The following is a 26,017-nucleotide window of genomic DNA, read 5'->3' on the forward strand; positions in this document are numbered from 1 at the left end:
TAGCCCTCAAGGCCCTATATATTTGTAAGACTTGACCGCAATGGTCATTTGTTGTATCAAACGATATGTATGGATGTAAGACTCTTATTATTCAGTTTATGTGTGTTTGGTGAGCATTGATCTCTGGGATCACTGAGCATGTTCATTCGACGATCTTGACCCATAAGTCAGCCCCCCCACAGAGCTGGTATCAGAGCCATCCTGACTGTAGGAAGCCCTTAGTGAGCATGGACGTTAGTTAGGATAAAACTACTTTCCAGACTCTTCAAAAGTATTTACGACCTGTATCTCTCTCACCTCTCCTAAATTTTCAAGGGAAGCATAGTTTTGCCTTATCTCTCCCACTTTTATTTTCTTGACAACCCTCGTCTGCATCTTCAAATCTTGCAAATAGCCGCTAGCACCCTTATTCCTGACCATGGGATTACTAAAAATCCTCTTGGGCCACTCGGAAGGAAGAGATCATTCCAAGCGACCACCCTGGTGCTGAAGGACCAGGATGACAAGCTACGATCAGACGGCACCAACAGAAGTACCTCCATGAGGAACAGTGACATCGAGGCTTAGAAGATGGTGACACCTTCGACACTGTTTGAGAGTGATGCCACTTACACCTACGATGATCAGGACATTTTATGTGCGAGACCATGATCTGCATCGTTAATAGAGTAACCCTGTCAACATTAAGATTGTGTCAACCACCACCCGTGGATGAGAACCTCGCCATTGGTCCGCCTCACCTTAGTGAGCAGGAAAACAGTTCTCCTCATCCCCCGCTCTAGGTGTCGATATTGCGATCCAGGTGACTGACGGGTCGAAACTCTATCATGTCTTGCAAATATTGTTGCATGAAGTTGTCCACTTGGAACTCTCGAAGCCTCAGAAGACAAGAAGACAATGACAAGATCATGAAGACAGTAGAAGACCCTGTCAATGACAGCAATGAAGAACTACCTTCGTCAGCAACTCCCCAGACAAAAAGACATCAGTGAATCTTTCAACTCAACCCGAGACGTTCGGCGAGCAACAACAAGAGATGTGGCAACACCATGAGAAGGTCCAGGAGACTTAGCGGACTCCTCTTCGAGGCATGAATCAAGAACGACTGTCGAGTCCAAGAACCCTAGGGTAGGATGAACCATAAATCCCTTATGCGAAGTCGAGTCAGTGAAATGGTTCGGATGGACCATATTGTGTGTTGTTTGTTTTTGTTGTTTGTGCTATAATATAAGTCACACTTTTGCTTAAGCAACAAGCATGCGGTTATATCGCATGTCTTATGTTGATGCTTGAATTGACTTTATGAAACTTATTTGATTACACTTGCACTATGGAACCTTTAGGCCCTCCCCTCTATGCTCTCTCTCTCTCTTTCACCCCTCTTGACAACTAAAGACACAAGACAAGATGCACCAAGGATCCACTTCGAAGGACGACTGGCACTAAAGACACTGACTATGCCATGTTTAACCACGCAACCTGTAGGAGTTATGCCTTTCCCTCAAGATTGGAAAACCACACTAACCCAGACTAACCTCCACAAGCCTTTCCGGCTCAAATTTTCTGGTCACGTGTCTAGTACACATATTTGCCAGAACACCTGTAGATCCCCAATAAACCCTGCTTAGCACCGGGTTCTTTATGGAACAAGTGATCACGGTGAACAAGTATCCTTCCTTCTTAAGCTAGCACATAACCCTGATGCCATAAGAAAGATCATTCTCTGATATAAGAGTATTAGACTAAAGATTGTTGTGATGATGATATGTGTCCTGAGGATATAGCCAGACTATCTTGGTGTATCGCAATACCCTCGTAAAGAAGGTAAATTTGGTGGAACAACTTGGTATAGTAGCATAACCTACATATTCATGGAGTAAGCTTGGATTTAGTAGGACGATTTGATCGCGAGCAATTAATTCTTGGTGGTATAACTGACTTTATCAAATAGCTAACATGGTTTGATGATTTACCATAAAGACTTGGAGTATCGAGCAAGAGTTTTCATTGGACTTGAGTTGGGATTAAATAGGTAGTCCCAATAGACTTTTGATGGTATACGAGGCCACATGGTTCAGAGTAAATTGGATTTAGCCCGATGATCTTAATCATGATACCATGTTTCTCGGTGGATAAAAAGTGCATACGCTTGGAGTTGTCGAACTGGTTTTCGAGCCTATGTGAACTGGCCTTGGAAATTAGATGGCCATGATATTGAAGTTGGTGGATATACTATAACATAATACTTGCAATAATATGCGGAATATGAAGACTCCGAGTGATCCTATAGAACCCCATTAGACTTGGATTTGTAGGAGTGATAGGTCCAGTAATGATTGATCGGATTGATGGATCACTTGATCGGATTCATAGAAAGGAAACAAGATATTGGATTGGTATACTATGTGTTTCCTTAATATAGTAATGCAGTACCCTGTGCACTGAATGACCTAGTTGGACATTTGGATTTTTTGTGTCTTAAATTCAAGCTTAGGAGCTTGTATGCCTTCCCGAGGTTCTTGCATAGGAATGCATGTGCATCATAGCTACACCATACTTGTAATGTTTGGATTAGATCTTCCCTCAACCCTGGAGTTGACTAGAATGAGTAGTATGGAGTTGACCCATGTGAGATGGTATCCCTGATGAGATATGGTGATGTCGTCCCGAGTTAGAGGTCGAACTATGGGCATCTAAGGAATGTGCTTAGAGATAAGATGATAACTGTTAACCCACATCCTAAGTTACTTGAGACCCTAAAGCTTCACCAATCGTGTCTATGACGAACATGGTCATGAAGGACTAGGACATGTTGGTCCACAAACCCCTCGGCCAACGACCGCCCATAGCGAGATTCCGTTTCCCTCACCTGTCTCATGAGCACTCAGCTTATGTCATGCTTGGGGAAAATATGTTGTCATCCTCACTGATCATATACTTATTCACCCAATAAGAGGGAGAACACCTTAGTCCTGTTTGGACGAGCCCTAGGAATGCCAATCACTATGCCACTTGAGGGTACAGTGTTATCTCGAGAAGGTGGGCTTCTCGAATCCACCCCAACATGGTGAAAGACTATCCTACTCAAGACAAGATGAAGGACCGCCATGGTTGGGAAACCATGACGACGAGGAAGAAGCAGAAGACGTCAACCGACTACATCAACGATGTCTAGAAGCCTCGACGAATCAAGACAAGGAATCCTTTGGACAAGCGAGAGAATCAGATGGCTTCTTCTTGGTCCAAACCAAGGACAAGAGTACTAATTGGGTCGGGGTGAAAGCGTGCCAAAGGTGATTCACCCGCTCGCCGAGCCGTAGACCTTGAGAGTGGACGACTGGTCTATACTCTTGGGTAGCCAGCTCATCTAGAACCCTCGCAAACCCTTTGAGATGACAGGACCTGTTGTGGACTCTAAGTCTCCAAGCTTAGACCCATGGGTGAGATCCAACCTAGGCCCTTTCGCGAGGAGCCTTTGAAGACCACTGCAGCACCCTCGAGGATGAAGACCATTTGCAACCATAGCTTGCCTACCATAAGGGAGTTAAGGATTTCCCCTAAGCAGGAAGCTACATGAAGACTTTGGTAGTGCGTTCTAACACGAGACATCTAGATGTCACTAACCGGCATGCGAAGCCCCGGGACCAGAACCCACACACAATATCTTGCCACGTATTCTGACTTTGGAATGCACTTGCAAGCCAGAACCTTGCACGGACTTAGCTCACCAAGCCCTTGACCTCTGTCAAGCATAACTTATTGCTAGAAACCGCTCAGTCAGGCAAGGACGTGCTAAGCATTCAAAGTTGTATCATCAAGGACCTCAAGACCCACAATAGCAGCATGGGGACATGAAGACTACCTCCGACTCAAGATTTTGTATCTCTCCAACCCCTAGCCTAGAAATCTCGGGGACGAGATTTTCTTAAGGGGGTAAGGTCTGTAACACCCTGTGTTTAGCTTTCCTGACTAATTAAGTTATTTCAAAAATTAGGACCAATTAATTTTTTTGTGAATGCTTTTGATGCTTGAAGTGGCTATTGTCTGCTTGCTTGCTGGTATGCTTGTGTTGATTCTCAATAATTCTTGCTACACTCGAGACTCACCTCCCTAGCCCAAAACTCCTGCCTAATGATCATGCCATGTGTTTAGGACCAAAAACTATTTCTACCAAATATTATTTTCACCAAAATACATTTCTTTGAATTAAGTCTTCAAAACACGTGAGATGAGGTTTGTACTACAAGTCGTCAAATTAGGGAATTTATTTTGCACCAATTATTTTATTTAACCTATTATCAAAATGTCTTCCAAAAAACCAGAATATTAATATTTTAAAAGTTATTTTATTATTTTATTTAAATGCCTTTCTGTGAGGCCAGAAATGGTCTCTTATGAAGGAAAGTTAATTTTATTGCTTTCAAAATATTTGAGAAACTTTGGGGACACTGAGTGAACATATATATTCCATATATATGATTTTCAACACATGGCCATGTTCAAAATATTGGTCAAACCCCTTCAAAACCTTTCCTCCCTATTTCAAGCATTTGGAATATTTCTATAAGAAATATTCTCAATAAATTCCTGTAAAATTCCAGCATGTCACCTATGATATGTTTGATGATCTTGCCATGTTTCATCTAAATCCAAGTTGATTTGACTCCCCTAATTATTCTAAAACCCTATCTGTGCAGATTCAAATTTGAGCAACTCTACATTGTGAAATGTCTCCAATTGTGCTCAAATTTGGTGGACATGTTCTAATACTCCAATAATGCATCCACACCAAGTGGTGCATCAAGGATAATAGAAGAACTTGTTCCAAGCCCCTCAAAACCCTCTCTGTTGATTTCTGATTTTGGGAAACTTTACATTATAAAGTTTATCCAATTGCCCCCAAACTTTTTGTGCCTGCCTTAATGTTCAAATAATGCCCCCACACCAAATATTGCATTTGTGGGAATTGATTTGGATGGATTTGTAAGCAGAAAGCCATTTCTGCCCATTTCATGGGTTTTCCAAGTCTACATTGGAAACCTTCTCCACCAAATCCCAAATATGGTGTCCAAGCTTATTTTTATCTATTATTGGATCCTGTTAAGTTTCATATCCATTGAAGCCCATCTGGTTGCTCTGCCACTCATCAAACACCTTGTGTGCATTCACTTTAATGTCTACTTTGGCCCCTTCCACTTTAACCCTTGAGCTCAACTCTCCACCATAGCTTCATATAGTTACATTTTACCTCCAGTAAAATTTCCATGGCCACTGGCCAGTTATTGGAGAGAGGCTCAATGTAACAATTCCTCATTTTATCCTTGGAATCACCATCTTCACCCCTTTTGCCCCACATCTGTTTAAGCCAAAGGCCCCACCTCTTTCTAGAGGGTCCCTAGCAACCCAAAGCATTGTTTAAAGCCAAGAGATGGCATGCTCATGTGGAGAAAATGAGCAGCACACCCTCAAGTTGAATTGTGGCTAAAATATAGCTTTGTACAGCAAGTACTAGCTACACTTCCTTTCTTGAGCTGAAACTTTGCAGGAATGTAGTCCTTGCATGCCTAAGACTGCTAGACATGCTTTTTACCCTTTATATCTCAAGTAATCTCCCTCACCATTAGCCCTAAGTTTGCTGCTGCAAACTTAGCCTCAGTCAACAACCATTCAAATCAACTCCACTAGAAACCAAACTCCTCACTCATCTTCTAGATAGCATGCCTGTGACAGCCCGGATGCCGACGCCCCAGAAGATTCCCCTTTATTTCCGTTTTCGTCGTGTGGTTAGTTTTATTTGGTGGCATCGTCATTTAGTTTGCATCGTCGCATCATGCATGGCATCTTGCATCGTCTGTCACGTGTGGGGTTTTGAGTGTTGTGCTTCGAGTGCTCTCCGAGTCGTAGAGCGATAGAAGTTCCCCCTCTCTCTCCTCTTATTTCATTTTGTGATTTTGCTAAGTTTCTGTTTTAACCCCTTTAAAAAAAGGTGTCTTCTTTTAAAAGGTCCTTTTATTAAATGTGGGGGCAACCCTTGGGTTTTTATTTTATTTCTCCTTTTGTTTTATTTTAAAACCCTCTCATTTTCTTTTCCCCTTTAAAGAGATTTTATTTTATTCTTTAAATAAAAGGGGTTTGATTTTATTCTTTTGTAAGAAAGAGGTTTTATTTTATTCTTCAAAAGGGTTTTATTTTTATTTGTTTAAAAAGGCCCAATCTATTTTAAATGTTTGGGGTATATTTTTAAAGGAGTAAAAGGCATTTTTTTTTATTTTGTTAAAACATATTTTCCTTTTATGTTTGTTCTCTGTTTTTATTAAAAGAAAAAAACAAATGGGGAGAGCGGAGGAGCCTACCCAGGCCCAGCCGGCAAGGCCCAGGCAGCTCCCCCCGTGCCCTAGCGACGCTCCCCCTCGTCCTCCTCGTGGCTCCCTCTCTGCCCCGATCCCCTTCTCCCCCTCTCGCGCAGCGCCATCTTCCCCGATCCCCTCGCCCTAGGTCGTCGCCCGCACCTCCCCTCGCCGGTGCGCCTCGCCGCCTCCCCGCATGCCCCGCGCGCAGCCTCGCCTCCCTACCGAGCAAGCTGTCGCGCCACCTCGTTGTGCGTCCAGGACCCTGGCCTCCTCGCCGACATCCCCGTGCGCCGTTCGTCGCTCCCCGAGCTCGCCGCCCCTCGGCCTCGCCTCGCTCCTTGCCGGCGGCGCCCTGCTGCTATTCCCCGGCGCCGTGCTGGCCATGGCCAAGCCTCCAGGACCCCGGCCTCCTCCTCCTACCGTCGTTGTAGCCGAGCTGCTCCTGTGTATGCCTGATGCTGCATTTTGATGTTGTTGTCGAAGGTTTGCTAGTGATGCCTCTAGTTGCTGGTGTGTTGCTGTAGCTTTGATGTTGCTGCCGGTAGTTGTCGCTGCCGATGCCCTGTGTAGTTGCGGTGCAGTAGCTCTTGCATGTTGCTCTTGCTTGTGGCTTGCTGCTTAGTGCTAGGTTGCTTGCTGTGCCTTAGCTGCTGCTTGTCGTATTTGCTAGCCTGAAGTTGTTGCTTGCTGCTCGCGTTAGCTGTTGTCGCCGCTTGCAGCTTGTGTTGCCACTGCTGCCTGCTGCTGCTTGCCGCGAAGCTGCTATGCTGTTGTTGCTCTGCTCGCTTACCGCAGCTAGCTGCCTGCTGCTGCTTGCATTGCATGCTGTCACCGATGCTGTAGCTACTGCTTGCTGCTTGCCGCCGCCTGCTGTTAGCTGATGTTGTTGTCGTGTTGCCGCTAGCCGCTGGTGGCTGATGTTGTTTGTTGTCGCTTAGCCGCCGTGTTGCTTGCTGCTAATTAGCTGTTTCTCTTGCTGCTGCCGTTGCTGCTGCCTCGTGCTTGCCGTGCCTAATGCTAGCTTGCTTTGCTTGCTTGCGTGTTCCTGTATTTGGTTGCTGCTGCTAGGCTAGGTTGCTAGCTGCTGTGCCGAGTGTTGCTGCTAGCGCTAGATGTTGTAGCTTGCTATTTGTTGCTCCCGCTTGTAGCCATGGCCTCTGCTCGCATTTGCTCGTGTTGTCGCCTGCGTCGCCGCGTACACCATCCCTGTCGTGAGTCATTGACTATTTCGCCGAGCACCACGACGTCCTCGACGACCCCCGGAAACCGTGTTCGACTCCCGACGCCGAAGATCGTCTACGGACAAGAGAACGACTACTGTCGATGAGACCGAGTACAACTACTTCCACGACCTCCACGACGTCCACTTCGACCGAACCCCTCCGATTCGCATTCGTCGAAGGTATACCGATGGGACGTGTCATGAACCGTATACATATGTTGTATGAGATGTATTGTTTGTTTGCACCTTATGTTGCCCGTTGCAGATGTACCTCTTTTGTTGTGCCTCGACACATGGGAACCCGGTAACCGGGATCACCCCATTCCTTATTTAGTGTTCCCGCACGCGCTCCCTATTCGTTGGCATGATATCTCGTCGAGTTATCGAGATAGGAACGTTGCCGTGGCTTTGTTTCCGTTTTGCCGCCATGGTTCCCTCTCGATCGCCGTGGCGACACCTGTTTCTTTCTCTTCTTGCCCGTGATGTTTGAAATCGCATGCATGACGCATTCATGTCATATACAACTTGTGTTGCATGTTCTCGTGTCGTAGCTCCGTTCTATGCTCCGCGAGTTAACCGTCTAGGATGCCAGGTAGAATGACCCGCTTCACCCTTTGCCATGTTAACAACAATTTAATATTGCCGTGTAAATTAACGGGAGTGAACTAATAATTAAAACGTGGAGTTTCGTCGATATGCAACCCGTTGCATATCGAGCTTCATTTAATGTGTAGTGTCTATGTGAGGTGAATTGCCATGCCATCCCTTGCATCATTGAACTGACCATGCATCATATTAGGTTGCGCATCATGTTGTGCATAGTGTGGTGAACATATGTGTTGATGTATGTTTCCGGTTTGCTCCGTCTCGATAGAGTTCCGCAAGCGTGTTGGAATGTGAGGACCCGTTCGACTACATTGGTTCGCCGACTTCTTCGAGTTGTTCTTCTTCCAAGCGGGATCTTAGGCAAGATGACCATTTCCCCAGATACCATTACTATCAATGCCATGCTAGTTTTATCGCTTTTATCGATTATGTCTCGTTGCCTACCACATGTTAAATATCAGCCTCTCAACAATGCCATGATTACCTTCAACCTGTTCGACCTAGCAAACCACTGATTGGCTATGTTACTTCTTGCTTAACCATGTTGTTAGCGTTGCTAGTTATAGGTGCAGATGCTTCCATGTGATAACATGGGTTCCTTGTCTTATCACCCTATTTAAATGCTATTTAATTTAATGGACCTATATACTTAGTGAAAGGTGGATGGCTCGGCCTTTCAAGCCTCGTGCTTTGTTCCACCTTTGCCCCCTTAGTTTTTCGGCTACCGGTGTTATGTTCCATAAACGAGCGCTCCTAACACGATCGGGGTTGTTATGGGGACCCCCTTGATAATTCGTCTTAGATTAAAGCTGGTCTGGCACGGCCCAACTTTGGTACTACATTTTCCTAATCACTAATGAACTGCATAGGGAGTAATTAACCCGAGGGAATTTAATCAACTCCCGGGCCAGTGCTCCTCGTGAGTGTTGGTCCACCCACCTAGCAGTCGGCGGTGCCACCACGGGGCAACTCGAGGTTTGGTTCCCGTCCACTTTGCACAGGCGGTGTGTCCTGAGAACGAGATACGCGGCTCCTATCGGGTTCGTCGACACACCGGGTGGCCTTGCTGGATTAGTTTTACCTTTGACAAGATATCTTGTGCATCGGGATTCCGGTGATGCTTTGGGTAATCTCAGAGTTGAGGTTTTCCACTAGGTAATCCGACGAGATCGCGAGCTTCGTGATTGAGGATTTCTATGCGGCTTGTGGTAATTTGTGATGGACTAGTTGGAGCACCCCTGCAGGGTTAAATCTTTTCGGAAAGCCGTGCCCGCGGTTATGTGGCAACGTGGAAGCTTTGTTTAACACTGGTTCTAGATAACTTGAAGTTAACTTAATTAAAACTTGCCAACTATGTGCGTAACCGTGACTGTATCTTTCGTGAGTTCCTTCTCCAATCGAGGACACGGTGGGGTTATGTCTGACGTAGGTAGGTGTTCAGGATCATTCATTTGATCAACTGTAGTTCACGTCCGCTATGCGTAGATCCTCCCCCTCTTTGTTTTCTTGTACTCGTAAGTTTAGCCACCAAATATATATGCTTAGCCGCTGCCGCAACCTCACCACTTAACCATGCCTCACCCATTAAGCGTTGCTAGTCTTGATACCATTGGAAATGAGATTGCTGAGTCCTCTGTGGCTCACAGATTACTACAACACCAGTTGCAGGTACAGGTAAAGGTTACTTGACGCGAGCGCGTTGATTGTTCATTTGGAGTTGCTTCTTCTTCTTCTTCTTCATCGATCTAGGATGGGTTCCAGGCCGGCGGCCTGGGATAGCAAGGATGGACGTCGTTCATCTTTTGTCGTTTGTTTTCGTCCGTAGTCGGACCCTGTTCTTACTCTTGATGAATATGTATTGTACTGCTATGACTCTGATGTAGCTTGTGTCGAGTGTAAGCCAATTCTATATATATATGTCTCTTCTTTTCAGTACATTTACTTGTAACAATATCCATTCTTGCGACACGATGAGATGCGCTTCTATCCCTGACGAGGCCTTCGTGCCATATTGAGGATAGGGTCGCATCTTGGGCGTGACAAGTAGGTACCAGAGCAGTACCGACCTAGGAGCCCCCTTGATTGATCGAACATGGCCGAGTCGAGTGTAGTGAAAAACTGCTTTGAGTCTAGTTATATATCGGAGACTAGGATTCTTTTTTCTCCTCGTCTATGCTCTGGTGAGGAATCTTGACGTAATAATTTAATTCTACTCCTCTTCTCACTCAATTTTTTTAGGATCACGCGGATATTTTTTGAGATCTATATGATGCCGATGTGACGGAGTTCTGTCTTCATGCTTCCTATCTGCTTTGAGTTTCAGGGGAGTTCAGCTCCAGGGGATTCTTGAGCACATCGTTATCATTTAGATTTCTTAGTATCTCAGAACGAAGGATGTTCGTAATTGCTTCAATACTTGTAGTGGTGAGATAACCCCGATGTCCCCAGTACTGGTGCAGATTGTTCGGGAGTACTGCCATACTTTGTATCGTTTGTGATCACGAGCGTCTGTTGTAGATGAAGGTCCGAGATTCTGGTTGTGTGTTGACGGATGTGATACAGGTGACGGGTTAGTCTAGGAGTTGTGTGATATTACTCCTTGTATCCGTGTACCAGATTGCATGACCAGATATTTCGGGAATTCATAGGTGGGAATTCAAGTAGTTGTTTATAGGACAATCTTCCAACAAATGCATGGTGTTAGATTGGGGTTCGACATTTAGTGGATTCCTGTCCATGAAAAATATCGAACGAAATCTTTCTCATGAGTTTGTTCTGGCTTGTTTCATAAGCCTCACCCTTTGTTTTGTTTTAATATGGTAATTCAAGTTGCTTCGATGTCAAGTGGTGATTTCAGATCTTTCCAAGAGGTGTTCTCATAATTTTTATGTGAATGCAAATTCTTTGCTCAATCAATTCTCTTGTTAATTCTTGTCAACCGGAGTCGTCATGTTAACTCTTTTCCAACCGGTGTGCTTCTCTCCAAGTGGATTCAATCCTCTCCAATTTTTGCAAGATTATTCTCTCATCTTATTCCGAAGTTTGTCTCATCTGTCCCAAGTGGTCATTGTTTTTTCCCACCCTCCCTCCCTTTTTCTTCAGTGATTCAATTTTTATCCAGGAGTTTTCTTTTCTTTGTGCTTTCGTTGTCTGTTCTTTTCTCTCTTACCTGGTGATTCATTGTGAAGATTCTCAGGAGCTTCGTGTTCATCTTTATTCAATCTTGTCATCCTTACCGGTGAATTTAATTCAGTTGTCCGTGGTCATCATATCCTTTTCAACCATTAAATTCTTTCCGACGTTGGAAATTCTTTCAGCCTATCTTGTTTATTAATTCCTCTCTCTTTCTATTCGGAGTGTTAAAGATATTTCAGTGGTTTCTCGTTTTCAATTCTTTTAATTATTTCGAGGTGCTAACCTCATCTAGTTCTCTTCATACCCGTGCGATATCTCTCTTCTAAGCAATCTTTTCAACGGTGGTTTCTTTGAGTGGGCCCATAACCCACAGGTTTTTCCCAGGATCGTATATGTCTCTTCTATTTGTTCAAAGGTCTTTAATTCTTTTCAACTATGACGTAAGTATGAATTTCATCAGTCATATTCTTTCTCCAAGTTATATTTGAGTTAATTCTCATATTTGGCTCAACCTTTCATTCTTCTTTATTCCGGAGTGTCTCAGCTATTCTTGGTGTTGTTCCTCGTCCTCATTCTCAGCTTGCAGATTCGAAGGAGTGTTTCTCTCAAATCCTTGTCATTCTCTTGCAGATTCATCATTTCAGCCTTGTGCCATCATCTTAACTGTTGTCATTCATGAGTATTCCCTTTCTTGCGATCCGGTGCATTTCTGTGTTGTTTTCATTCTCGTTCCTCTGAAGGCCATCATTTCAGAAGATTCTTCGTTCTCAACTTTCAGCTTTCACCCTCAATTCTTCTCAATTGTTGTCTCTTCGTTCGTTTCTCAATTATTCCGGTGCCTTGTTCTAATTTTCTCTTAGGTGGCTCATGATCTCTTCATTCTCTTGTATCTCCAGTCATTCATGGTTGGCCCATTCATTTCAATTCTTACCGGTGCGTCCTTCAATTTTTTCCTCAAGTGGTGCTTATCTCTCTGCCTCTTCAAGATTCATTTCTAGAAGAATAAGTCATATGCTAAATCCGTTGCTTGTCATCAATTTAACTTGATGAAGGATAAGCATAACATAATTCTTATTCTTGTTCTTCCTTCTTCCAAGGGATTTCAATTCTTCTTCCGGAGTGGCTCTCGATATCAATTCTTTTCTCAAGTGTTCTTATCTTTCTTTTCCGGAGTTCCAAGTTCTATCAAGTATCTCTTGTGAGGCTCCATCTAAATCTTTGCAAGGTCATAATCTTATTCTTTTCTACCTTCTTATCTTTGCTTCATCCTTTTTTTACGGAGGCTCGTCATGTTGGTTCTTCAAGGATGTGATTTTTTCTCAAAGTGTTCTTCAAGATTCTTCTTGGAGAACCTCAAGTACCCTTTCTCTTGCATTTCTATGTGCAATTGTTCTTCCTTTATCCTTTGAGGTGGTATTATAGCATTCTTGATAGTGTAGGAGCCTCAAAGAGTTTTTCTTTCACGAATGAGATATTTAAACCACCAATTCTTTGATCATGAGATATTTCAACCCATGATTTCTTCATTGAGCTATCTTGGTTTGGATTTCACCTAAACCTTTTCCTATGGATGTTGCTATCATGGTGCTTGTCATTAATCCAAGTCCTCAATGTATCCTCTTGGTGTAAGTAATTGTTCATATCTTGTTTCTCTCAATCAATCCATGTTTCTGTTAGTGGCTGGTGGTCACTTCATTCGTTTGAAAAGGTGTCCATAAGCCCACTACTATCTTGTTCTTTTCGTTGTTGTTTTTCCAACAACTCCGTCAATTCTTCTCGCAAGGGTGCTTGCCAAGTTCATTCGAGATAATAGGTGTCATTCTTTTCTTCATTCTCTTCTTCTGTATGAGCTAGTTCCTATTCTATTGTTCCGGAGGCATTGTGTTGTTGCTCTTTTGGGTCAATCTTGTTGTTCTATCAAGATCATGGTGTTCCCTTGCTCTATTTACTTGTTTGTTGTGAATATTGTCTATTTCTCCCATCTTATCGATTTTTTGTCCCATTTTCCTACTGAAGTGCTGCCGAAATTTTCCGTGAATTCTGGCTTCCTTCTCATATCAGTCCTCATCTCTTTGCAACCTTCAAGGATTGTTAGTTTCACTCGTTTGTCAAAGAAGGGACTAAGTTTCTACCTCTTGTTCTTTCTCATCCTCTCCCCCCTTTTCATTCTCGGATCTCGGGGCGAGATCCTCTTGTAATGTAGGAGAGTTGTGACAGCCCGATGCCGACGCCCCAGAAGATTCCCCTTTATTTCCGTTTCTGTCGTGTGGTTAGTTTTATTTGGTGGCATCGTCATTTAGTTTGCATCGTCGCATCATGCATGGCATCTTGCATCGTCTGTCATGTGTGGGGTTTTGAGTGTTGTGCTTCGTGTGCTCTCCGAGTCGTAGAGCGATAGAAGTTTCCCCTCTCTCTCCTCTTATTTCATTTTGTGATTTTGCTAAGTTTCCGTTTTAACCCCTCTAAAAAAAGGTGTCTTCTTTTAAAAGGTCCTTTTATTAAATGTGGGGGCAACCCTTGGGTTTTTATTTTATTTCTCCTTTTGTTTTATTTTAAAACCCTCTCATTTTCTTTTCTCCTTTAAAGAGCTTTTATTTTATTCTTTAATAAAAGGGGTTTGATTTTATTCTTTTGTAAGAAAGAGGTTTTATTTTATTCTTCGAAAGGGTTTTATTTTCATTTGTTTAAAAAAGGCCCAATCTATTTTAAAAGTTTGGGGTATATTTTTAAAGGAGTAAAAGGCATTTTTTTTTATTTTGTTAAAACATATTTTCCTCTTATGTTTGTTCTCTGTTTTAATTAAAAGAAAAAAACAAATGGGGAGAGAGGAGGAGCCTGCCCAGGCCCAGCCGGCAAGGCGCACACAGCTCCCCCCGTGCCCTAGCGATGCTCCCCCTCGTCCTCCTCGTGGCTCCCTCTCTGCCCCGATTCCCTTCTCCCCCTCTCGCGCATCGCCATCTTCCCCGATCCCCTCGGCCTAGGCCGTTGCCCACGCCTCCCCTCGCTGGTGCGCCTCGCCGCCTCCCCGCGTGCCCCGCGCGCCGCCTCGCCTCCCTACCGAGCAAGCTGTCGCACCGCCTCGCTGCGCGTCCAGGACCCTGGCCTCCTCGCCGACATCCCCGTGCACCGTCCGTCGCTCCCCGAGCTCGCCGCCCCTCGGCCTCGCCTCACTGCTTGCCGGCGGAGCCCTGCTGTTGTTCCCCGGCGCTGTGCTAGCCATGGCCAAGCCTCCAGGACCCCGGCCTCCTCCTCCTACCGTCGCTGTAGCCGAGCTGCTCCTGTGTATGCCTGATGCTGCATTTTGATGTTGCTGTCGAAGATTTACTGGTGGTGTCGCTAGTTGCGGGTGTGTTGCTGTAGCTTTGATGTTGCTGCCGCTAGCTGTCACTGCAGATGCGCTGTGCTGTTGTGGTGCAGTAGCTTTTGCCTGTTGCTCTTGCTTGCGGCTTCCTGCTTAGCACTAGGTTGCTTGTTGTGCGTCAGCCGCTGCTTGCCGTATTTGCTAGCCTGAAGCTGTTGCTTGCTGCTCGTGTTAGCTGATGTCGCCGCTTGCAGCTTGTGTTGCCGCTGCTGCCTGCTGCTGCTTGCCGCGAAGCCGCTATGCTGATGTTGCTCTGCTCGCTTGCCGCGGCTAGCTGCCTGCTGCTGCTTGCATTGCATGCTGTCACCGATGCAGTAGCTGCTGCTTCCTGCTTGCCGCCGCCTGCTGTTAGCTGATGTTGCTGTCGTGTTGCCGCTTGCCGCTGGTGGCTGATGTTGTTTGCTGTCGCTTAGCCGCCGTGTTGCTTGCTGCTAATTAGCTGTTTCTCTTGCTGATGCCATTGCTGCTGCCTCGTGCTTGCCATGCCTAATGCGAGCTTGCTTTGCTTGCTTGCGTGTTGCTATATTTAGTTGCTGCTGCTAGGCTAGGTTGCTAGCTGCTGTGCCGAGTGTTGCTGCTAGCGCTAGATGTTGTAGCTTGCTATTTGTTGCTGCCGCTTGTAGTCGTGGCCTCTGCTCGCATTTGCTCGTGCTGTCGCTTGCGTCACCGCGTACACCATCCCTGCCGTGAGTCATCGACTAATTTGCCGAGCACCACGATGTCCTCGACGACCCCCGGAAACCGTGTTTGACTCCCGACGCTTAATATCGTCTACCAACAAGAGAATGACTACCGTCGACGAGACCGAGTACAACTACTTCCACGACCTCCGCTTCGACCGAACCCCTCCGATTCGCATGCGTCGAAGGTATACCGATGGGACGTGTCGTGAACCGTATACATGTGTTGTATGTGATGTATTGTTTGTTTGCACCTTATGTTGCCCGTTGCACGTGTACCTCTTTTGCTGTGCCTCGACACATGGGAAGCCGGTAATCGGGATCACCCCATTCCTTATTTAGGTTCCCGCACGCGCTCCCTATTCGTTGGCATGATATCTCGTCGAGTTATCGGGATAGGAACGTTGCCGTGGCTTTGTTTCCGTTTTGCCGCCATGGTTCCCTCTCGCTCGCCGTGGCGACACCTGTTTCTTTCTCTTCTTGCCCGTGATGTTTGAACTCGCATGCATGACGCATTCATGGCATATACAACTTGTGTTGCATGTTCTTGTGTCGTAGCTCCGTTCTATGCTCCGCGAGTTAACCGTCTAGGATGCCAGGTAGAATCACCCGCTTCACCCCTTGCCATGTTAACAACAATTTAATATTGCCGTGTAAATTAACGGGAGTGAACTAATAATTAAACGTGGAGTTTCGTCGATATGCAACCCGTTGCATATCGAGCTTCATTTAATGTGTAGTGTCTGCGTGAGGTGAATTGCCATGCCATCCCTTGCATCATTGAACTGATCATGCATCATATTAGGTTGTGCATCATGTTGTGCATCGTGTGGTGAACATATGTGTTGATGTATGTTTCCGGTTTGCTCTGTCTTGATAGAGTTCCTTAAGCGTGTCGGAATGTGAGGACCCGTTCGACTACATTGGTTCGCCGACTTCTTCGAGTTGTTCTTCTTCCAAGCGGGATCTCAGGCAAGATGACCATTTCCCCAGATACCATTACTATCATTGCCATGCTAATTTTATCACTTCTATCGATTATGTCTCGTTGCCTACCACATGTTAAATATCAGCCTCTCAACAATGCCATGATTACCTTCAACCTGTTCGACCTAGCAAACCACTGATTGGGTATGTTACTGCTTGCTTAACCATGTTGTTAGCGTTGCTAGTTATAGGTGCAGATGGTTGCATGTGATAACATGGGTTCCTTGTCTTATCACCCTATTTAAATGCAATTTAATATAATGGACCTATATACTTGGTAAAAGGTGCAAGGCTCGGCCTTTCTAGCCTGTTGTTTTGTTCCACCTTTGCCCCCTTAGTTTTTCGGCTACCGGTGTTATGTTCCATAAACGAGCGCTACTAACACGATCGGGGTTGTTATGGGGACCCCCTTGATAATTCGTCTTAGATTAAAGTTGGTCTGGCAGGGCCCAACTTTGGTACTACATTTGCCTAATCACTAATGAACTGCTAGGGAGTAATTAACCCAAGGAAATTTAATCAACTCCCGGGCTAGTGCTCCTCATGAGTGTTGGTCCACCCACCTAGCAGTCGGCGGTGCCGCCACGGGGCAATTCGAGGTTTGGTTCCCGTCCACTTTGCATAGACGGTGTGTCCTGAGAACGAGATATGCGGCTCCTATCGGGTTCGTCGACACACCGGGTGGCCTTGCTGGATTAGTTTTACCTTTGACGAGATATCTTGTGCATCGGGATTCCGGTGATGCTTTGGGTAATCTCAGAGTTGAGGTTTTCCACTAGGTAATCCGACGAGATCGCGAGTGGCAACGTGGAAGCTTTGTTTAGCACTGGTTCTAGATAACTTGAAGTTAACTTAATTAAAACTTGCCAACTGTGTGCGTAACCGTGACTGTCTCTTTCGTGAGTTCCTTCTCCGATCGAGGACACGGTGGGGTTATGTCTGACGTAGGTAGGTGTTCAAGATCATTCATTTGATCAACTGTAGTTCACGTTCGCTATGCGTAGATCCTCCCCCTCTTTGTTTTCTTGTACTCGTAAGTTTAGCCACCAAATATATGCTTAGCCGCGGCTGCAACCTCACCACTTAACCATGCCTCACCCATTAAGCGTTGCTAGTCTTGATACCTTTGGAAATGAAATTGCTGAGTCTCGTGTGGCTCACAGATTACTACAACACCAGTTGCAGGTACAGGTAAAGGTTACTTGACGCGAGCGCGTTGATTTTTCATTTGGAGTTGCTTCTTCTTCTTCTTCATCAATCTAGGATGGATTCCAGGCCGGCAGCCTGGGATAGCAAGGATGGACGTCGTTCTTCTTTTGTCGTTTGTTTTCGTCTGTAGTCAGACCCTGCTCTTACTCTTGATGAATATGTACTGTATTGCGGTGACTCTGATGTAGCTTGTGGCGAGTGTAAGCCAATTCTATATATATATGTCTCTTCTTTTCAGTACATGTACTTGTAATGATATTCATTCTTGCGACACGATGAGATGCGCTTCTATCCCTGACGAGGCCTTCGTGCCATATTGAGGATAGGGTCGCATCTTGGGCGTGACAATGCCCCACCTTCGAGACAACTTTGACTGGTCATTAGGGCCATGTAGGCACAGGTGGTCGTGGTGACCACCACCCTGACCTGCAAACCGGGTGCTTTGCACCTTGTTTTGTCCTTCTAGATCTCATCCGACTGTTGCCGCGGGTCTCAGCGCGCCAGGACGCTCCCCTTGACCGGTCCAAGCCCTCCCCGATGCCAGGATGCAGCCAAGGTGGCTCTGGCACGCGTGACCGCCGTGCCCAGAGAGCACCATGGAGCATCCGGGATATTTCTCGTCTCCCCCTCCTTTTGAGCCTTCCCTGAGCCCTTGCTTCCGCACATCTTATTCTCTCCCTTCCTAGCTACCTCCCTAACCTCCCCAATCCCCCTCTCGAGCTCTCTTTCACTTCAATGGCCGTTGAATGCCGCCTCGGCCTCACCAAAATTCTGGCTCTCCTGAGCCCCTTCCCTTTGTTAGGCAACCCTGTGGTGTCCCCCTCGTTCCCCCGAAGCTTCCCCTCCACCTAGATCCCTCTCTCCCCTCCTGACCCGGCCTGCCCACGTTCGCCGTCTTCGGCCACCGTCGCGGCCAGGTGCTCCTCTCCCAGGCGCTCCTCTACGGGGGGCTAATCCCCAGGTCGGACGCGGGAGATCCACTGAGCACACCGGCGGCCGGGGCACCGCCAGGGCTGGTCTGAGCTGCCGGGAAGCGCTGCCGGCACGTTGGGCCTTCCCTCCTTTGTCGGGCATGCGGGAGCGCACGAGGGGGAAGAAGAGCCTGCCAATGGGGCCGGCGACCCCACTGGTCAGTCTCTAGGATATCGGCCGGGCCCATTGGCCAGGATAAGTGGAGACGGTTCCCTCGTGGTCGTTTCCCCGCGCTAGAGGCGTAATCCCCGAAGTACTCCTTGAGTGAGTCCTTCCGCTAGCAGCCCGAGCACCTGGGCCGGCCGGAAGGCCTATCTAACGCCCTGGGCGGAGGATAGCTCCTCGAGTTGAAGCCTTTTCTGATTTTCTCTTTTAGCAGAACTTCAAAAATCCATTCAAAAATCATTCTAACTCCAAATTGTTTGATTCAAACTCCTGCAGGTTCCTAAAATTCAGGGCTATCCAAATATGTGCCTTGCATGTTTTTCCAAGCAACCTTTCTGTGGTGTTATTATTTAAATCTAAATCTGAATATATTTGGCCCCACTTTGTGAAAATCCTATAAGGTTCAAATCAACTCCAAATGGAGTGATTCCAATTTCTAGAGCCTTCTAATATCATGCCCTATTTTTAGAACCTTGGTTAACATTTTTATCAGGCTTTATTCTTTTGTATTAAATAAATAGCTTCCAACTTCTATTTATTCCATATTAGAAAATTACTAAAATATTCATTTCAACTCCAAATCCGGTGAAACAACTTCCTTGATATTTCTAAAATTATTCTCTGTTAAATGAGTGCCTCCACTCATTTTTATTCTAATAATTTCTGTGGGCTTCATAAATAATTCCCTACTCGTCCTTTCCTCCATTCAAAAATCCCTGATGGTCCATCTCTCCTCTACCAAGCTTCAGGTATTTTTCTTATGACCAGAGAGGTCCAAGAAAAATATAACTTCTATTTTATATAGCACTTCTGTTCTGCTAGTTGTGTGGCTGACTGCGATTGTTTCTGATGATACTTGATGAGTAGACGGAGTTCTCGGGGTTGGAGCGGAAGACCTCGAAGACCCCGATGGCTTATGTGAGCAAAGGGAAGCAACCCTTTGACCATGACTGAGTATATGTTATATTGCATGTTAAGATAGCAAGTATTTCCATTGCATATGATCATAAGTGCCGGTAAATCACTAAGGTGATGTTACCGATGGCTCCTCCGGGGCACATGCATTGAGCTTGATCCTACCCCTTTTGAGGATCAAGTTATTATCATGTTGGCAAGTAATGCTAGAGTAAATAGCATGAGCATCTTGTTGGTATAAATCAAAGATTTATGAAAACCCCGTCGGGTGCCACTAATGCCCGAGGGTGATGATGAGTTAGGTGGCCACTTTTGGTGAAGTGGTGCATCGGGTATTTGTGTGAGCATGGTTTCAGAAATGGGATTAGATTTATGATGTGTCGACCGTCCCAAACTTACCAGTATGACCACGTTACCCCTTATGGGACGCGGCTATGTTGATTACTTTGGTCGGTGCTAGCAAAGAGCCACATTACTAGTGGCGGGAGTGATGTGTGGTCACTCTCGTGATGGGGCCGTGCCAGGTAGGACGACTATGCCATTTTTATGAGTTCCAGGCACACCGTTGGTCCCCGCATGGTTGATATTGTCCAGAGTCGGTGCTCGTAAGACGTACAACATGTGGGTTCGGTACCAATCGAGTGGACCCCTTTGTCTAGTATCGTCAGGGGAAAGGCATTGATCGGGTACTTACCTTGGGTATGTTATATACTGCTAGTCGTGGATGACACGGAAGTTTCCCGGATCTCGTGGGTCCAGCGTACTACCTCTGCAGAGTGTAAAACTATTTGAATAGTCGTGTCCACGGTCAAGGACAGTTGCGTAATCCTGCTTAAACTACGTACAATCGTTTCCGCATAAACCAAGTGTGTGTGTCTCACAGCCCTAGCTTTCATTTGTTTGCCAAGCATTCATGTATGCATTATAAAAACTTTGATGTTCAATGGGAAGTGATCAAAACCCCAAATGTTTTGATCAATTGACAAGAAGGCAATAAAAATTTAATACCTTAAAAGGAACCAGGAAAATGTTCCAAATTCTTGGCAAAATAGTGTCATAAAGTAAATTTGTCAATCCAAAATTCTAGGTCACGGGAACTTTTTGAAAAGGATTTCTGAGTTGACTAAATAGCTATTTGGAATGGAATTATTTTGATTCCTTCTATTTTTAAAGTTTCAAAAATGTGAAACTTTTATGTAGCATTGGACATTATTGTCTTTGTCACATAATAACATTTTTGGGTTTTATATTGGTCAAACTATTTATTTTAAATCCTAAAAGTAATTACCAGAAAGAAATAAAAGAGAAATGAAAAAAAAGAACCTTACCTGTCGCACCTCCTGGCCCAGCCCACCAGAGGGGGGGGGTCTCCCGTGTCGTCTTCCTCCTCGTGCCAGAAGGCAGAGGAGAAGGAAGGCACGGCGCCCCTCGCCACCTCCTGCTCGCGTGGAGCCTCCTCCTGCCTCCACCGCGCCAGCGCATGAGGCCGTCCCTCACTTATCCTCTCCTCCCCCTGGACCATTCCCTCCTCTCTTCTCTGTCTCGTGTTCAGATCGCAGCCATTGCCGGTCTGTCCGAGCTCGTCGCAAGCTCGACCCCGGCCACCCCTTGCCTTCCTGAAGAGCTCCACTCCTCCGCCTCGACGAGTTGCATCCCTCCATCAACTCCTCCGAGCACCCGAGCACCCGTAGCGTCGCCATCATCGCCATTTCTTCCTCCGGCCACCGGATCTCGCCGCCGTCGAATCGTCGGCTAGAGAGCCCCTCCAACCTCACCGATGCCAGGAATGGAACCCGCGTGAGCCGCTGACCCTTTCACCTCTCCTCCCTTGCTCTATCGTGCCCCGTAGGCCGTTCCCCCACCGTGGCCGAACTCCGGCGACCGCTCCGCTCGTCGTCGGCACCTCTCCTGGCCACGCTAGCCTCCCTTAGTGCCCCTGCCAGATCGGGCGCTTCTCCAGCGTCCCGTAGCCGTCAATTGTGTTTGATTTGGACCTCTGTAGCGCAAAATAGCACAACTCCGGTGAGCCCTCCATCGCGGCTCAGTCGCCGGTGACCACTCTCCGGTAGGCGTCAACGTGGCCGAGCATTAGCGTGTAGCTAACCTCCCCCAGTCGCTTCCATAGGGCCCCACGCCTGGTCAAACCCCAATTAGGGGTTGGTCAGCGCGGGGTTAGCCCCTGGGTCACTGACCAGTGGACCCCACTGGTCAGGTTTGACCTGGACCCGGCTGGTTGACCTGCTGACGCAGGGACGACATCAGCCTGACGCAGTAATAGTTTTCTGATTTAATTTAATTCCAGAAAATTGCTAAAACTTGTAAAAATCATAGAAATTAAAATATAACTCTGATGAAAATAATTTATATATGAAAAAGTATCAGAAAAATGCAAGGAATCCATTGGTGGCATTTATACACATGTTTGGACATTTTAACCTTGCTGAATATGACAAATTCACAATAGGCTTATAAAGGATATAATTGGATTTTGAAAATGATTTATATAGATCAAATAAACTTCTTTCAACCTGTAATCACTTGCATTAGATGAAATCAGCATCATGATAACTTGCCATGATCATGCATCATTGTGAAGCATTTTTCGTGATTAATTTCTTTTGTTTGATTTGTCGATAGACCTTACGAGATGTAGTTATCACCGGCATCGAAGAATAGCTGAGTTCTTCCGATCAACAGGCAAGCAAAACCCCTTTGAACATTCCGACAAAATCCTATTCTCTCGCTCCTTCTCTCATTTCTATGCATTAGGACAAAATGATTCAATTGATAGTTGTATTACGATAGCTGCACCTATTCCTTTGCATGACCTGATTTTGATCACAGTAAATAGCTAAACCAATGCAACCTAGCATACTTGGTAGATGCTTGAGTCATATGTGCTTTACCCTGTTATGCTTGCTAAGCTTAGGTTGAGTTTGGTCCGAGCATCGGAATGATGTATTGGAATGATCATGTCCTATTGATGAGAGTTAAAGATGTGAAACTGTTTTGGTAAAGGTAGCGATGAGAGGCCATGTAGGAGTACATGGTGGGTTGTCTCATTGCCGCCGCATTTAGGACCTGAGATCTTGTGTTGGTGTTCCAAGACTAGCTACTATTTCACATTGGGTTCCGGTAACTCGACCCCTCTCGTCCTATTACCTAGTCGGTTCTCAGTCCAGAAGTCGCAGTAGTTCGAAACGTTCATAGGTTGTGGCACGGCCTGCTAAGTGGATGAACGGCCCAGTCGGGACCGGCTTGGGGCCCTGCTCACATCGTTTGAGGCCATGTTGGAAACCTCGGACGGACTTCCATTATGGGTTCCAACTCAGATAGGCGACTGTCTTGGGCGTGAGTCTTAGTAGGTTAACGTCTGTGGCCAACTCCCTCGTTGGGCTTCCGCTTGAAGGTTGCCGAGGTGTTGGTTTTATGTGCACTTGGCGATAAGTGGCGGAAGCATGTGTGACGAAGTACACCCCTGCAGGGTAACTATCTATTCGAATAGCCGTGTCCTCGGTTATGGACTGCTTGGATACTTACATGGTTCATAGATAACTTTAATGGTTACTCCAAAATGGTCCAGATAAGTGTGAGTGCTATGGATGGACTTCTCGTAGGATGACGAGAGATGATCCATGGTGGTGTATTGATGTGATGGTTATGTGGACTCGTGTGCGCTCTCTCGTGAGGAGACGAGAGAGATATTAAAACTATGTTGTAGAATAGGTTAGCCAAAGGTCAAAGCTGGCTTCTCTGCAATAAACCCCACAATTCCGTTCATTGATACTTGATGCATATGTAGTTAGCACTGATGTAAGACTTGCTGAGTACCTTCATACTCACTGTTGCTTATTTACATTTTTGCAGAATAGACGCCGCTCTTTCTATGTTATCTCCTGACGTTAACATCGATGGTTTAGCTTGGGAACCCAGACAGTGATCTCGCTCCTATGGTAGGGTCGCTGTAGCTTTTAGGCTCTTCCAGTCGCTTTTAGTAGATGTATGTACCCAGACATGTAACTTCCGCTTGATTCTTGTATGCTCTGAATGTTGGGTCATGTGACCCCTTCTGTTTGTAACATTAAACTATGTTGGCTCTTCGGAGTCTATTAAATAAATGATGTGTTGTAGAGTTATGTTGTAATGCCATGTTGTATCTACACATATCGTGCATATTGTGTGTATGCTTGCAATGCATTGGTATGTGTGGGATTCGACACCTAGTTGTGTGCCTTGAGTAGTACTCCATACCGGGAAATACCGCTTTGTGCTTCCACCGAGCCTTGGTAGCTTGCTACTGCTCCGGAGACATTGATTGACCGGCATGTATCCTTCTTGGTTGTTGTGTCTGTCCCCACGGGGAAATGTCACGCGGTGTAATGGAGTCCCTGTAGCTTGCTATGACTCGTCCACACTCGCTGATGACCGACACCTGCCTTGCTGGGTTATGTATGCCTGTCCCTGTACGGATGTGCCACTTGGGTTCATAACTAGCCATGTCGACCCAGATTCTTTGAATATATAATTGCTGGCAACATAGTCATATACGTGAGCCAAAAGAAGCAAACGGTCCCGACCAAGGTAAGGTGGCAACCGGGGTGATTACCGTGCGTGAGGCCACAAAGTGATATGATGTGTACATGCTGGAGTTGTATGGCTTAGGATCGGGGTCCCGACAGCGTTGGTATCAGAGCTTGACTGCCTGTAGGATTACCAAGCCAAGATGGTCGATGTTGAGTCTAGAAAATCTATAGTTATATAAGGGAATTGATTGTGGAAGGGAACGTAAAGCTCTTTTTACTCTTTTCCTCGAGTCACTCTATTCTGAGTCATCTTTTCTTTTCTGCGGGGATGAAAGACTATGTTTTCTTATCTGTCTACTAGGAGGACGAGTTACTGAACCATGGACTTATAGAATGGTTTCTGTGTGTCATTCCTGCTATCATCAGAATTATGAGAAGAGATGCCTTTATTCTTGGTGCACCTCGAATCCATAATATTGAGTAGTCATGGTGCCTAGATCTCTTGAAGGATGCCTCATATTTCATGCCTATAGAGCCGTTATGCTGTCCGATTTTCTCTAGGATTGTGGTATTTAGTGTTCTTTGTCTCTGAACCCTGGATTGTTTCAATAGGATGTCGCGAGTAACCCGGAGTTCTGATGGCCATGATCAGAACCATGGAGATGGTAGGGATGGAGAAGATTCTCTTAATCCGCCTTTGTTGACAGACGTTATGCTAGAAATTGAGAGGAACAAGCATGCCACCAACCGTCTGTTGGAGCACATTGAGCGGAATACAGCCCATCAGTGCAATGAGCTAGTATCCATCAGAGATTTCATCAAATTGAATCCACCCACCTTCCATCATTCCATTGAGCCACTAGATGCAGATGATTGGCTCCGAAGTATCAATAACAAGTTGCGTTATGCAAACGTGGCTGAAGGAGACAAGGTTACCTATGCCATATATCACCTCGAAGGTTCTGCTAGTCTATGGTGGGAGAACGTTGAGGCTATGCGTCCTTCGGGCCAAGTTACTGCATGGAAGGAGTTCTGTGAAGCTTTTCATGAACATCATATTCCGCAGGCCCTGATAGATCGTAAGCAAGAAGAGTTTTGCAGTTTGACTCAAGACAAGTTGGATGTAAATGCTTATAGTCGTGAATTTGGACGCCTTGCGCGTTATGCACCAGAAAAAGTATCCACGGATGCCAAGAAGCAAGCTAGGTTCAGGAAAGGTCTTAAACCAAATCTTCGTCATGATCTCAGTTTACATGAGTTCATCAGTTTTGAGGTCCTTGTGAACAAAGCCATCCAAGCAGAAACAAGCAGAATGACCTACGAGGAATCTTGCAAGCACAACCGTGATGTTGGATCATCTTCAACTTCTATATCCCAGAAGCGTAGGATATGGATCCCGAATGCTGTTATCACTCCGAGATATGTACCAAGGCCAACCTATGTGGCGCCTCGTTTGCCGATGCCAAGTGTTCCCCAGGATAATCTCATCAATCAAGCGTTCAACCCAAACCCCCATCCTATTTTTGGATCGTGCTTCAAGTGTAGCAAGCCAGGACACTATTCAAGGGATTGCCCTTTGCGTGGTTTTGTTCCACCTCCTTCAGGAATAGGTGTTGTTCATTGCAAGCCACCAACCAAGAAGTTCAAGGAAAAGTCAGTTGCTCTAACTCGTGGATGTGTGCACCATGTATGTGCAGAAGAAGCTCAAGATGATGATGATGTCGTGCTTAAGACGCTCCTTGTTAATTCTCATCCAGCTTCAGTTCTTTTTGACTCTGGAGCATCTCACTCCTTCATCTCCGAACGTTATGCCTCCTTGCATAACATTGCTTTTGTAGATATGTCCACCCCATTAGTAATTCAGGCTCCAGGTTCCAAATGGCAAACTAATG

Source organism: Hordeum vulgare, chromosome 4H (assembly GCF_904849725.1).
Source record: "Hordeum vulgare subsp. vulgare chromosome 4H, MorexV3_pseudomolecules_assembly, whole genome shotgun sequence".
Classification (NCBI taxonomy): Eukaryota; Viridiplantae; Streptophyta; class Magnoliopsida; order Poales; family Poaceae; genus Hordeum; species Hordeum vulgare.